The sequence below is a fragment of the Enhydra lutris genome, unplaced genomic scaffold (assembly GCF_002288905.1).
Source record: "Enhydra lutris kenyoni isolate GAN:26980312 unplaced genomic scaffold, ASM228890v2 scaffoldscaffold23, whole genome shotgun sequence".
In the NCBI taxonomy this organism is placed as follows: Eukaryota; Metazoa; Chordata; class Mammalia; order Carnivora; family Mustelidae; genus Enhydra; species Enhydra lutris.
This window is the reverse complement of record NW_019154107.1, coordinates 21,463,047-21,472,660: the sequence shown is the minus strand read 5'-3', so window position 1 is coordinate 21,472,660 and position 9,614 is coordinate 21,463,047. Positions and strand designations below refer to the sequence as shown.

Sequence of the window (9,614 nt, the reverse complement as noted above, 5' to 3'; positions counted from 1 at the left end):
GGTCTCCGGCTCGCCCAGGACGCGCGCCCCGGCCGGGTGTGCGCAGCCAACTCGGTCCGAGCGGGGGAGGGGAGGGCAAGGGGCGAGGTGGGGAGCCACCCAAGTGGTCTGGGCTCCGGACCCAGAGAGGCGAAACGCGCCCGGCCGGGAATCGATGACGGCTGGGGAAACTCGGGCAAACCTTTCCTGGGGAATCACCCCTCCGCAACCCCACCGCCGAGGCGCCGCAGCGGAGGGTGAGCGGAGGCTGGGGGAGCTCAAACTTGCGAGAGCTGGAGGCGGCGGCGGCGGGCGGGCGGCTGTCGCCCGAGCGCTGCGCCTGCGGGGGGAGGGGAGGCGGCTGCTGGGAGGGAGGGAGGGAGGGAGGGAGGGCGGAGGGAGGGGGAGGAGGAAGAGGAGGGAACCGAGGAGGGGGACGCGTTGGGATCGCGGCGTGCGGCGGCAGACGGAGCCCGGGCTCCCAGCGGCAAGGTGAGGCAGAGCTACGCTCCTTGCTGAACGCGGGCCGAGCTCGGCGGCTGCGGGGGAGACGCGCCGGAGCCCAGACCGCGACCGAGAGCGGGAGCGAGGCGGGCGGCGGCGGCGGAGGGGGAGCCCGCGAGCCGCCGGGCGGGGAGCCCAAGCCGCGCTGTCGCCGCGCAGGAACGACTTGGCCAACACACACACACACACACACACACACACACACACACACACACACACTCGCACACTCACATACACCCAGCCCGAGCGGGCGCTCGCGGCGATCCGTCAACATGGCGCTGGGGCTCCTGCCCGAGCGCGGGCGGCAGCAGCGGCGGCGCGGGAGCTGCTGAGCCCGGCCGAGCCCGGCCCAGCCCCGGGAGCCCGGAGGATCGCGCGGGTCTGTCGCCACCTGCCCGGAGGCTTTGAGCCCGCCCCGCCCCGCCCCGCCCCCACCCGGCCCAGAGCCCACCCCTCGGCGGGGCCGACCCCGAGGGCAGCCGGCTGGCAGCAGACGGCGAGGGAGACGAGCGAGCGCGGTGCCGCGAGCGGGCTGCGGGCAGCCGGGGACGGCAAACTTTGCTGCTCGCCGCGCTTCCCCGGCCCGGCTCCTTCTCCGCTAGCTAACGTCGCCACCCCACTTTCCTTCAGCCCCGCACACCTCTCCCCACCCAGCCATCCGCCCCTCGCTCCTCGCCGCCTCGACTCTGCTCGCGGAGGAGGGGGGGGGGGGGGGAAAACTTCAAAGCGCCGGATCGCAGGCTCCCTGCCTACTCCCCGGCCGGGGATTTCAGGTCAGTGCTCGGAACCCCTTTCCCCGGGGAGGCAGGCAGCGCGGGCGGCGGGCGGGCGGGCGCGCCGCGAGCTGCAGTCGGTCCCCTCCCTCGGGGCCCCCGCCCGCAGCGGGTCGCTCCTCCGATTCTCTCGCGTACCCCGTGGAGCTCGAAGCTTTCGCCTCGCGCTTCCCTTCGGCTGCTTGGCTCGCTTTCGTTTTATCTCCTAGATGTAAGTTATTAAAAATGCAGCCACCCTAAGCGGCCCCGCGTGGGCCCGGGGAGGGAGGGGCGCGGCGAGGGGCCTGCCGCCTCCCCGGGGGCCGGGAGGAGAGCAGGGAGTTCGCGGAGTGGAAGTTTGCAGCCCGTGTGTGTCTGTGTGCGCGGGAGCGCGGTCGCCGCTGAGCGCCGCGAGTCGGGCGCAGGAGGGAGGGGGGGCCGCTGGGCTGGAAGCTGGGAAGCTCGGTTCGGCGTTAGCTCGCGAGCAGGAAGGGGAGGGCGGCGGGTTCCCGTCTGCTTTCTTTTTCGACTCGGGAAAGAACTGTAAAAACCCCCAGCCGCCGCCGCCTGGTCTCGCCTCTCCAGGGGCTGGTCGTTCCTCCTAGTGGAACGACGGCGTGTGCGTGCGCGAGGGTGTGTGGCGGGCGCCCCGGGCCGAGCCGAGCTCGACCTGCTGCCACCGCCGCCGCTGCGCAGCTCGGGAGGGGAGTCCCGGGTTTTTTCTTGGCTTGCCCCAAAGCGCGAATCACGTGGATTTTAAAAAGGGGGGGGGGGAGAAACTACTAGGAAATCGAGCCGAGCGAGGGGTTCCGACTCGTCCCGCCCGCCCGCCAGGTCAGACGCTTTGTTTTTTAAATGTTCTTGTGAAATTATAATCCGCGACTCCCTCCCACTCCCACGCCCTCCCCGACGTTGCGGGGTAGGTTTTAAGTTGGGAGCCGGGGGGGGGGGGCGGAGAGGTTGGGGGGTAGAATGTGCGGGGGCGGCGGCGGGAAGGGAGGGCGCGGACGGCGGTGGCGGGGGGGCGAGAGACCGGGGCCCTCCACTGGGCAGCGGGGAGTCTGGTGGGGAAGCTGTTTGGGCGTGTGCGTGTCTGCGGCCGGAGGAAGTTGGTCCCACTCGGAGGGCGTGCGGCGCAGAGGCTGAAGGCGAAGAGGAACTTGCGCACCCGGGCGCGATCCTCGGCCGAGGCGGGGAGGGCGAGGCGCCGCCGCGCCGCGGGGCCCGCGCTCGGAGCAGGCGGGCCGCTGCGCCGCAGAGCCTCCGCCAACTCGGGGGCTCAGGGCGGCGGCGACGTACGCCTGCTGTTTACCAAGCAAGCCCTGGGGCGCTGTGTGCGGAGTAGGGCGGCTCGAGGCACGCGTGGTCCCGGCGGGCTTCCCGCCGTTCGCACTTTCGAGTGGGCACTTCCCCGGGTCCCCAAGACGGCGGAGTCTGGCCGCGTGTAGGCCGAGGCCGGGCGAGGCTTAATTTGCTGTTAATGAATCTTTTCCAGAAGTCCGCGATCTCCAGCTAGAGGCTGTGAGTGCCTGCGCGCGAGGGCGCGCGCCGCCGGCGTCTGAAGGGTGGGGGTTGGGGGAATTGAAGAGCGAAGGAAGGGGGAGGGTTATGTGTATTTAAAAACAAACCTTAAAAAGAAACCAGCGCGCTTCAAATAGGTATTCTCACAGCCTCTCTGTGTCTAGACCAGACAGCTCAGGGTTTTAGCTGGTTTTTTTTTTTCTTTTTCTTTTCTGTTTCTTTCTTTCTTTTTCCTTCTTTCTTTCTTTCTTTCTTTCTTTTTTTTTTTTTAAGAGAAGGCGAGAGGAGGGGTAGTGGTATTCGGTGCTAGGGGTAGCCTCTTGTCGAAAAATCCTGAAAAATGGCCTAGAAGTGAAAACAGGGAGGAAATGGCCCACCCCAGAAGGTAGTGGGTGGCGAACGCAGACAGAGTTGGGTATTTCTAGCCATCTGACACTTCCTGTGGCACTGGAAACGGACACCGCGGGCCGAAATCAATCCTTACGAGGTGTTGGATTCGGTTTTGCCAGCGGAATTGCTTGTGTGGAAGGCATTTTAATTGTCGGCCTCGGAGACTTCTGTACGTGGGCACTTGGAGAATACGTTTGTTTCTCGACCCTTCCCACTCCTATCCCGACCTGTTATCTGGTCTGGGCTTTGCAGTGTCGGTTTTCGTGTTTATTTTGGGCACGATTTCACCGCGTGTAGGGACCGGGGGCTGGGGAGGGGTGGAGGAGATGGCGGTGATTAATGTGCCGTCCAGCTTTAACGTGAAGCTGGCCTTAAGTGTGCGGGTATCCGCCACCCCTCGCCGGCATTGCCTGGGGTAGTGAGGGGAGCGCGCGGGGTTCGGGCGCCAGGCGCTCGGCAGGCAAGTCGGGGCTGGGGCTCACACGGCCCCTGCGCTGTCCTTTGAGGCGCTGTCAGCAGTAGGTGACTGAGAGTTAATTAGGAAGTGTTCTCCGGATCAATGGGCCGCACAGCTCATTAGCGATTCTCCCCAGCCGTTTGCAGGGCCGGCCGGGCCTCTGCCTCCCACACAGGCCAGGGCCCCGCGGCCCGGGCTTCGGAGAGCGCGGCTGGGAAGTGGGGAGGGACCGGCTGCGAGGGGCGGCGGAGAGTAACTTCTCCAGGCTGCGCGTTGCGTGCGGCGCCGCGAGGCCCGCGCAGCCCGCTCTTTCTTCCTGCTCTCGGTCGCCTCGACTGTGTCTTTAACTCGCTCCTGCTCGCGTCGCTGCCTGGCTGCTCCTCCCCGCCTCCCTCGCCTATCTCTTGTTCTCTAAGCACGACGCCTGTGCTCCCCGCCCAGTTTGGGATTAGACAAGATAAAAATAGGACTGCCCAGCGCGCAGAGCTGTGACTGCCCCGGCAGCCGGGCTGGCGGGAGCGCCGGGGGCCGGGGCCAGGGCGGGCAAGAACCCGCGGTGCGCTCAGGGCGGCCCGCGCCCGTAGGCTCCCAACCCCGACCCCGCAGGCGCGGTCACGCTCCCCAGGCTCTGTCCGCCGGGTACCGTGCGAGCAGGGGGACCTGGGCAGGGTCTCCGCGCTCTCGCGGGTGTTGTTGGTGTGCCTGTGATAGATCGGTCTAGACAGGCATGCAGGCTCCCTCCCGGCTGAAGGACGGGAAGGGGGGGGGGCGGGCCGCGGAGGCGGCGGCAGACTCCCGTGAGCAGCGAGTGAGCGAGCAAGCCTGCGGGCCCAGCGAGCAGGGTGGAGGGAAGGCTGTGAGGATTTCTCTTAACCCTTTAAAGGCAGTGGGGGAGTGTGATGGGGGGGTGAGGGGCAAAGTTCGTGGTAGAAATTCCTGGAGGCACAGTACCCCCCCCAGGGAGGGGGCGGGGCGGTAGTCTGGGTCTAGGGTTTTCCTTTCTCTTCTGTGCTTGCACGCTCACATCCTGGTGCATTGGACTCGATTCTTCGACAAACCAAATGCTGCTGCTAGATGATCTAGTTTGACCCAGGACTTCTCAACGGGAGAGGCGTAAACACACACAGTGGGCACCCCTCACTTAAGGAACTGAGTTTGGGAGATGCAGAGCTAGACCTCCCAGAGAAAATTTGTGCAGATGATCTAGTAATGGGAAGGTCGGCTCAGAGCCGTAGTGGGGTGGGGCTTCTGACCAAGACTGCTGCAGACGGAAGAATTGAGGCTGAAATGCCAGGCCAGTGGGTACAGGTATGCCTTGGAGACAGCCAAGAGGTCCTTGAGTTGTCTGCATAAATAGATGCACTTTTAACCATGAACTTGTGGGGAGTTGGAATCAGATATGTGCAAGGAGACGACCTCTAAACAGGAGTTGGGTAGGGATGTGTATGTACAGTCGTGGAGTCAGCCTTGGACGGGTCTAGAAATTTAAACTCAACGTTACAGACAGTGGTCTAGTTCTTTCTAGAGGTCGAAATTGGTGGGTGGGTTACCCTATATATAAATAAATAATTAGTTAACACACCTCTGCCTCCTTCCTCATCCTCTTTCAGGGTTTGTGGTCCAGGGGATCCTCTAGCTATATTTAAACTGCAAACCCATGTTGGTCTAGCCTGGGAACGGGCCACACATTACTGGCAAAGCAAGAATGTAAGTAGTGGGGAGGTGTAGGCGCTAGACAGGAATGGTCAGATTAAGATGTGGGCCCAGATGACATGTGCTGAGACAAATCAAGACACTCGGGCTCCGATGCCCACATGGAACAAGAGATACAGAAGAGATAAAGAACTGGCCAAGAAGAATGTAAACATGGGTATGCAAATATGGGGATCTATAGTGATATTCTAAGAGAAAATCCCAGACTTTGTTGAGCTGGAAACTGGGGCAGAATTTCTGTAAGTGCGTTCCAGAGACAAAAGCCCATTTAAAGGTGTGAAGAGGGTCACTTGGAAACACAAAAAGCATTCATATGCATACATCCATGCTTAGATACACAGGCTGAATGACAAAAACTCCTCCTTGGCCGAGGAAGACTTTCCTGCGGGGGGAGAACTACGTGGGTGCGGAAGTGTGGGCTGCCTAACCACCTTCGTGCACTCCCTCGCAGGGAAAAAACTGTGTGGTAGGCTGGAGGGAAACAGGGCAAAGCGGCCTAGCTAAGGGTGGATGGCCCTTTCTCACTAACAGGACTTCTGGTTATAGTTTCTTCCCTTTCCGGGTAGGAAACAGGGCATGTGTGGAGCAGATAGGAGGATCTCAGAGATTTTGAGTTCTTGACCTTGAGTGGATGGATGGTGGAGGAAAAAGAGGAGTAGGTCGGGAGGAATAGATAGATGGGGGCCCTGCTCTGAAGTCCTGTTTGCTAATGTGGCTGTCAGCCTGGTGGATTGATAAAGACAGAACCAAAAGAAGTGCGAAGTTCGGCCTCGGGGAGGAATAAAGAGGAGGTATGCTTTCATTTTGGTATCCTTTAATTTTTTTTTCCCCTTTTCTGGAGGAGACCTTGAGGGGACGGCCTGTGTAGGGTGGATTAGCAGGCGCCTGTGTGACCCCCAGACGCTCACGTAAACCAGGCTAGGGTTGGGTTTGCCCGCGGCGTCGAGTTGCCGCGGTCCCTCTTTGTCTGAGCCCAGCCGGGAATTCCAGCTTTTATTGGGAAGACCGCACTCGGGTGGAGCCCGCGCCGGGTCGGGCGGGGCAGGGCTGGGCTGGGCGGGAGGCTCTCAGGCCGCCGTGCCGCCCCAACTCCGGGACGGTCCTCAGGAGCTCGAGGCAGCTCTGACAATGCCACCTCGGTGATTTCCTCGAGGGCGCCGGGCCGGGCCGAGCTAGCCAGGCTCGGTGGGGGCGGGGTGGGGTGGGAAACTCGAAGGTCCACTACGGCCGCGGAGCCCCACCCCTCCCTCCCGCCGGCCCCACCCCTCCCCCCGCCAGCCCGAGGCCGAAAGGAGCTCAGAAGGCCCTTTGTTAGGCCCCAGGGTCACACCCGTGCCCTGGGGGCCGCAGAGGGGCGGGAGAGCGGTGCTTTCGGCCAGAAAGGACCTTATCCTTGCTCCAAGGCCTCAGCCGCCGCTCACACGGTTCGGGTAGGGGAGGCCGAGGCCCGCCCCAGCTGCTTTGCGGGTGTGTATGGCCCTCAGGATTCCGTCTGTTTGCAGAGCAGGCTGTGCTGCTGGGGCCTAGGTGGCGACGGCGGGGTTGAAAAGCTGCTGGGGCAGGAGTGGACGGCCTCCTCGGGCTGCCCCCGCTGGTAGTCCAGCCGTCTTAGGAGCGAGTACTTGGCCGGGGACTTCCTGCGGCCACCAGCCCGGCCCGACGGCTTTTTGCTGATTGTCCCCAACGTGTTTTCTTCTAGAAGGAATATCTGACTTTGGATGGGAATTAATGAACGACGCTTTTCCGCGATATTTCTGTAGAAGGACCCCCTTTCCCATCCCGAGCTCATAAGTGCCTGTCCCCAGTCGAGGAGATCCCCGAAACGGGGGTCCCTCACTTGGTTATTTTTTTGAGCCATGTCTCCCCGAGCCAACCATCCCCTCCCCGCCCCCCAGCACCCACGGGCTCAGCTCCCCTTGATTAGACTAGCGGGGAAGTCCGCTGGAAGATCCTGACAGCATAAAATATAATTTGTGATCTAAAAGACAGTTTCCAGTATAATCTCATTATGCACCACAGACTCCCGGTGTTATTTTGTGGAAGGCGGACAATGATCAATTTACATTGACCCGGGGCTGGGCGAGCTTTTAGATGGTAATTGCCATATTGATTTGCATGCAAAAAGGAGACCTGCTAAAATTAAAGACCGGAAGCTAAATTAAACTAAATTTATTGTCTAGGTGCAAACCAGAGAAACTACTGCGGGTGGGGGTGAGTCAGGTCGGGGTGCCAGCGGCAGAGCAGGTGAAAGTCCCAGAGAGCTTCCAGAGGTCACGGATTGGGGAGCGATCTTTGCCCTTGTGATTTCATAGTGTGAGGAGGGGGACTTGTTTAGGGTAGGGGGACCCAGCAGGAAAAAGTTATAAACAGGCACCATCGCATTGAAGGCACTGGGGTCTTTTAATGCTAATAGTAACTGGCGAGGGGAGGAGAGGTTTATAGGGTTATAGGGGTCTTCCTGCACCATTTCCGGCAAGCCCCTATTTCTATTGTTCTGTCCGAGCACTCGCAATCGTGCCAGGGACACCCGAAACTCTTGCAACTAAAGAGTTTTTTTTTTTTTAAAAAGCAGCAGCAGCAGCAGCAGCCCACGGCCCTTCCCGCCCCACTCCCTCCCCTCCCCCTGCGTAAGTTCTGTCGGAGAGCGCGCGAGTGTGGGGCGCACTGCACGCGCGCCGCGGCCAGGCCGGGACGGTTGGCGGCTTCGGGAGTTCCTCCCGGGTCGCAGCAGCCCCACGCTCGGCCGGACGCCGATCGTTTTGGGAAGCCGCCCGCTCCAGGTGACTCCAGGTGGCTCAAGGTGTGTGTGTTGGGGGTCTTCCGGGGCCGCTGTGTCGCGGAGCCGTGGCGGGGGTCGCTTCCCGGGAGGTTTGGAAGGGCCTGCTTCGAGCTGGGGGCGGGGGTGGGGGCGGAGGCTGGAAACCCTGCCCCCATCGCCAACGCCAGAAAGTTTAAGAGAGAGCGCGAGTGAGCGAGAGACAGAGCCACTGGCGGGGAGCCAGGGGCAGCCGGGCAGCCGGGCAGCCGGGCGGCCGGGGGCGTGTTTAGCTGGCTAGTGGGGTGAGGACCCGGCGCCGCCATCGCCTCGATCCCTCCAGCTACCAAGGCCCTTGCCCGCCCAGTCGCTCCGGGAGCCATTTCGCACATCCGGAGCCTTGGCCTCTTGGAGGAGCCACGGGGTGGGAGCCGGGAAGCCCGCAGGGGCAGCCGACTGTCCGGTGTCTCTGCCCTTCCCGGTCGCCATCGAGCCGAGCGGGAGATGGCCCTGTGGAGCTTGGGTCGTCGGGTGTGGAGAGTTCCCAGAGCATCTGAAAGCCTGGAGCAGATCTGGAAGTTGGGGATGGGGCCGGGTGGCGACGTTAGGCCCAGACCCCCGCTTCTGCGATAAGTTGGAGAAATGAAAGATAACCCCAGTTCCTCGCTTGGCTCAGGGCTTGGCCTTTCGTGGGGTCCAGTAGGGCCTGGTATCTTAGGAGCCACTTGCCTCTTAATTTCCTCCTCCTACCCCACTTTGGTCCCTGGGGTTTTTCCTAAAACCCTGGGAAAGGAAGGTGTAGGCACTCTTTCCAAAGGGCTTTTGCTCTATCCAGATAATTTGATTTATTGCCTTATGTGGCAAAACTAGGGTGGCGGGCCCAGCCCTAGTACCAGGAGTCAGCACTTTTTACAGAACCCTGAGAGGAGCCACCCACCTACCCTTGCCTGTTCTGGGGTCCTGGAAGTGGAGCTTTGTTGGAAGTCCTGACCTCACTTCACACCAGGGTATTTTTGGGTAGGGAGATGGGTAGGAAGTGTCGGAAATGGGGAAAAGACTGCAAGGGGACTAAGAGATGACTGGTTGTAGGGGAAACTGGGTTCTGGTCTCCTTGTGGACTAAGTTACATAGGTGTTCAGCGCTTCCCTCTTGCCCTGCCCTCGAATACAAGGGCTCAGGAAGCTTTCCGAAATTCGTGGGGATCTCAGATGGCACAATTAGACCAATAATTGGCTCCTCTCCGCAACTCCAGGACTGAGTTTGACCGTGGCCCATTTTTACTAGCTGTGTGACCTTGGGGGCAAGTTATTTATGGCCTCTGAGCCTCAGTAAGTTTCTTCATTTGTAAGACTGGGAATAATTATCCACCTTTAGGATCAAAGAAGACTACTAGGCACATAGTAGGCCCTGAGGATTTAGGGAGTGCTTTGAATGACTGGTGGTGTTCCTGGAGGTTGTGCGTGCATTCCCCGCTGCCCTGGACAGCTCCCATCTGCAGCCATTTTTTTTTTTTTTTTTTTTTTTTTTTTTTTTTTTTTTTTTT

General features: G+C 61.0%; 1 protein-coding gene across 9 annotated transcripts in view; it reads left to right on the top strand.

Annotated features, from left to right (window-relative positions):
• Positions 1–449: 449 nt before the first annotated feature.
• Positions 450–9,614, top strand: part of LOC111150425 (BCL6 corepressor) — a 44,589-nt gene continuing 35,424 nt past the window's right edge. For 4 of the 9 annotated variants that reach the window (XM_022507876.1, XM_022507874.1, XM_022507875.1 and 1 more), the window contains exon 1: positions 977–1,256. The gene's annotated coding sequence lies outside the window, so the exon portion shown is untranslated. Of the gene's footprint in view, positions 472–976; positions 1,257–2,019; positions 2,070–9,614 lie in introns of those variants that run through there. The other 5 variants (XM_022507879.1, XM_022507878.1, XM_022507877.1 and 2 more) reach the window with 3 other exon arrangements.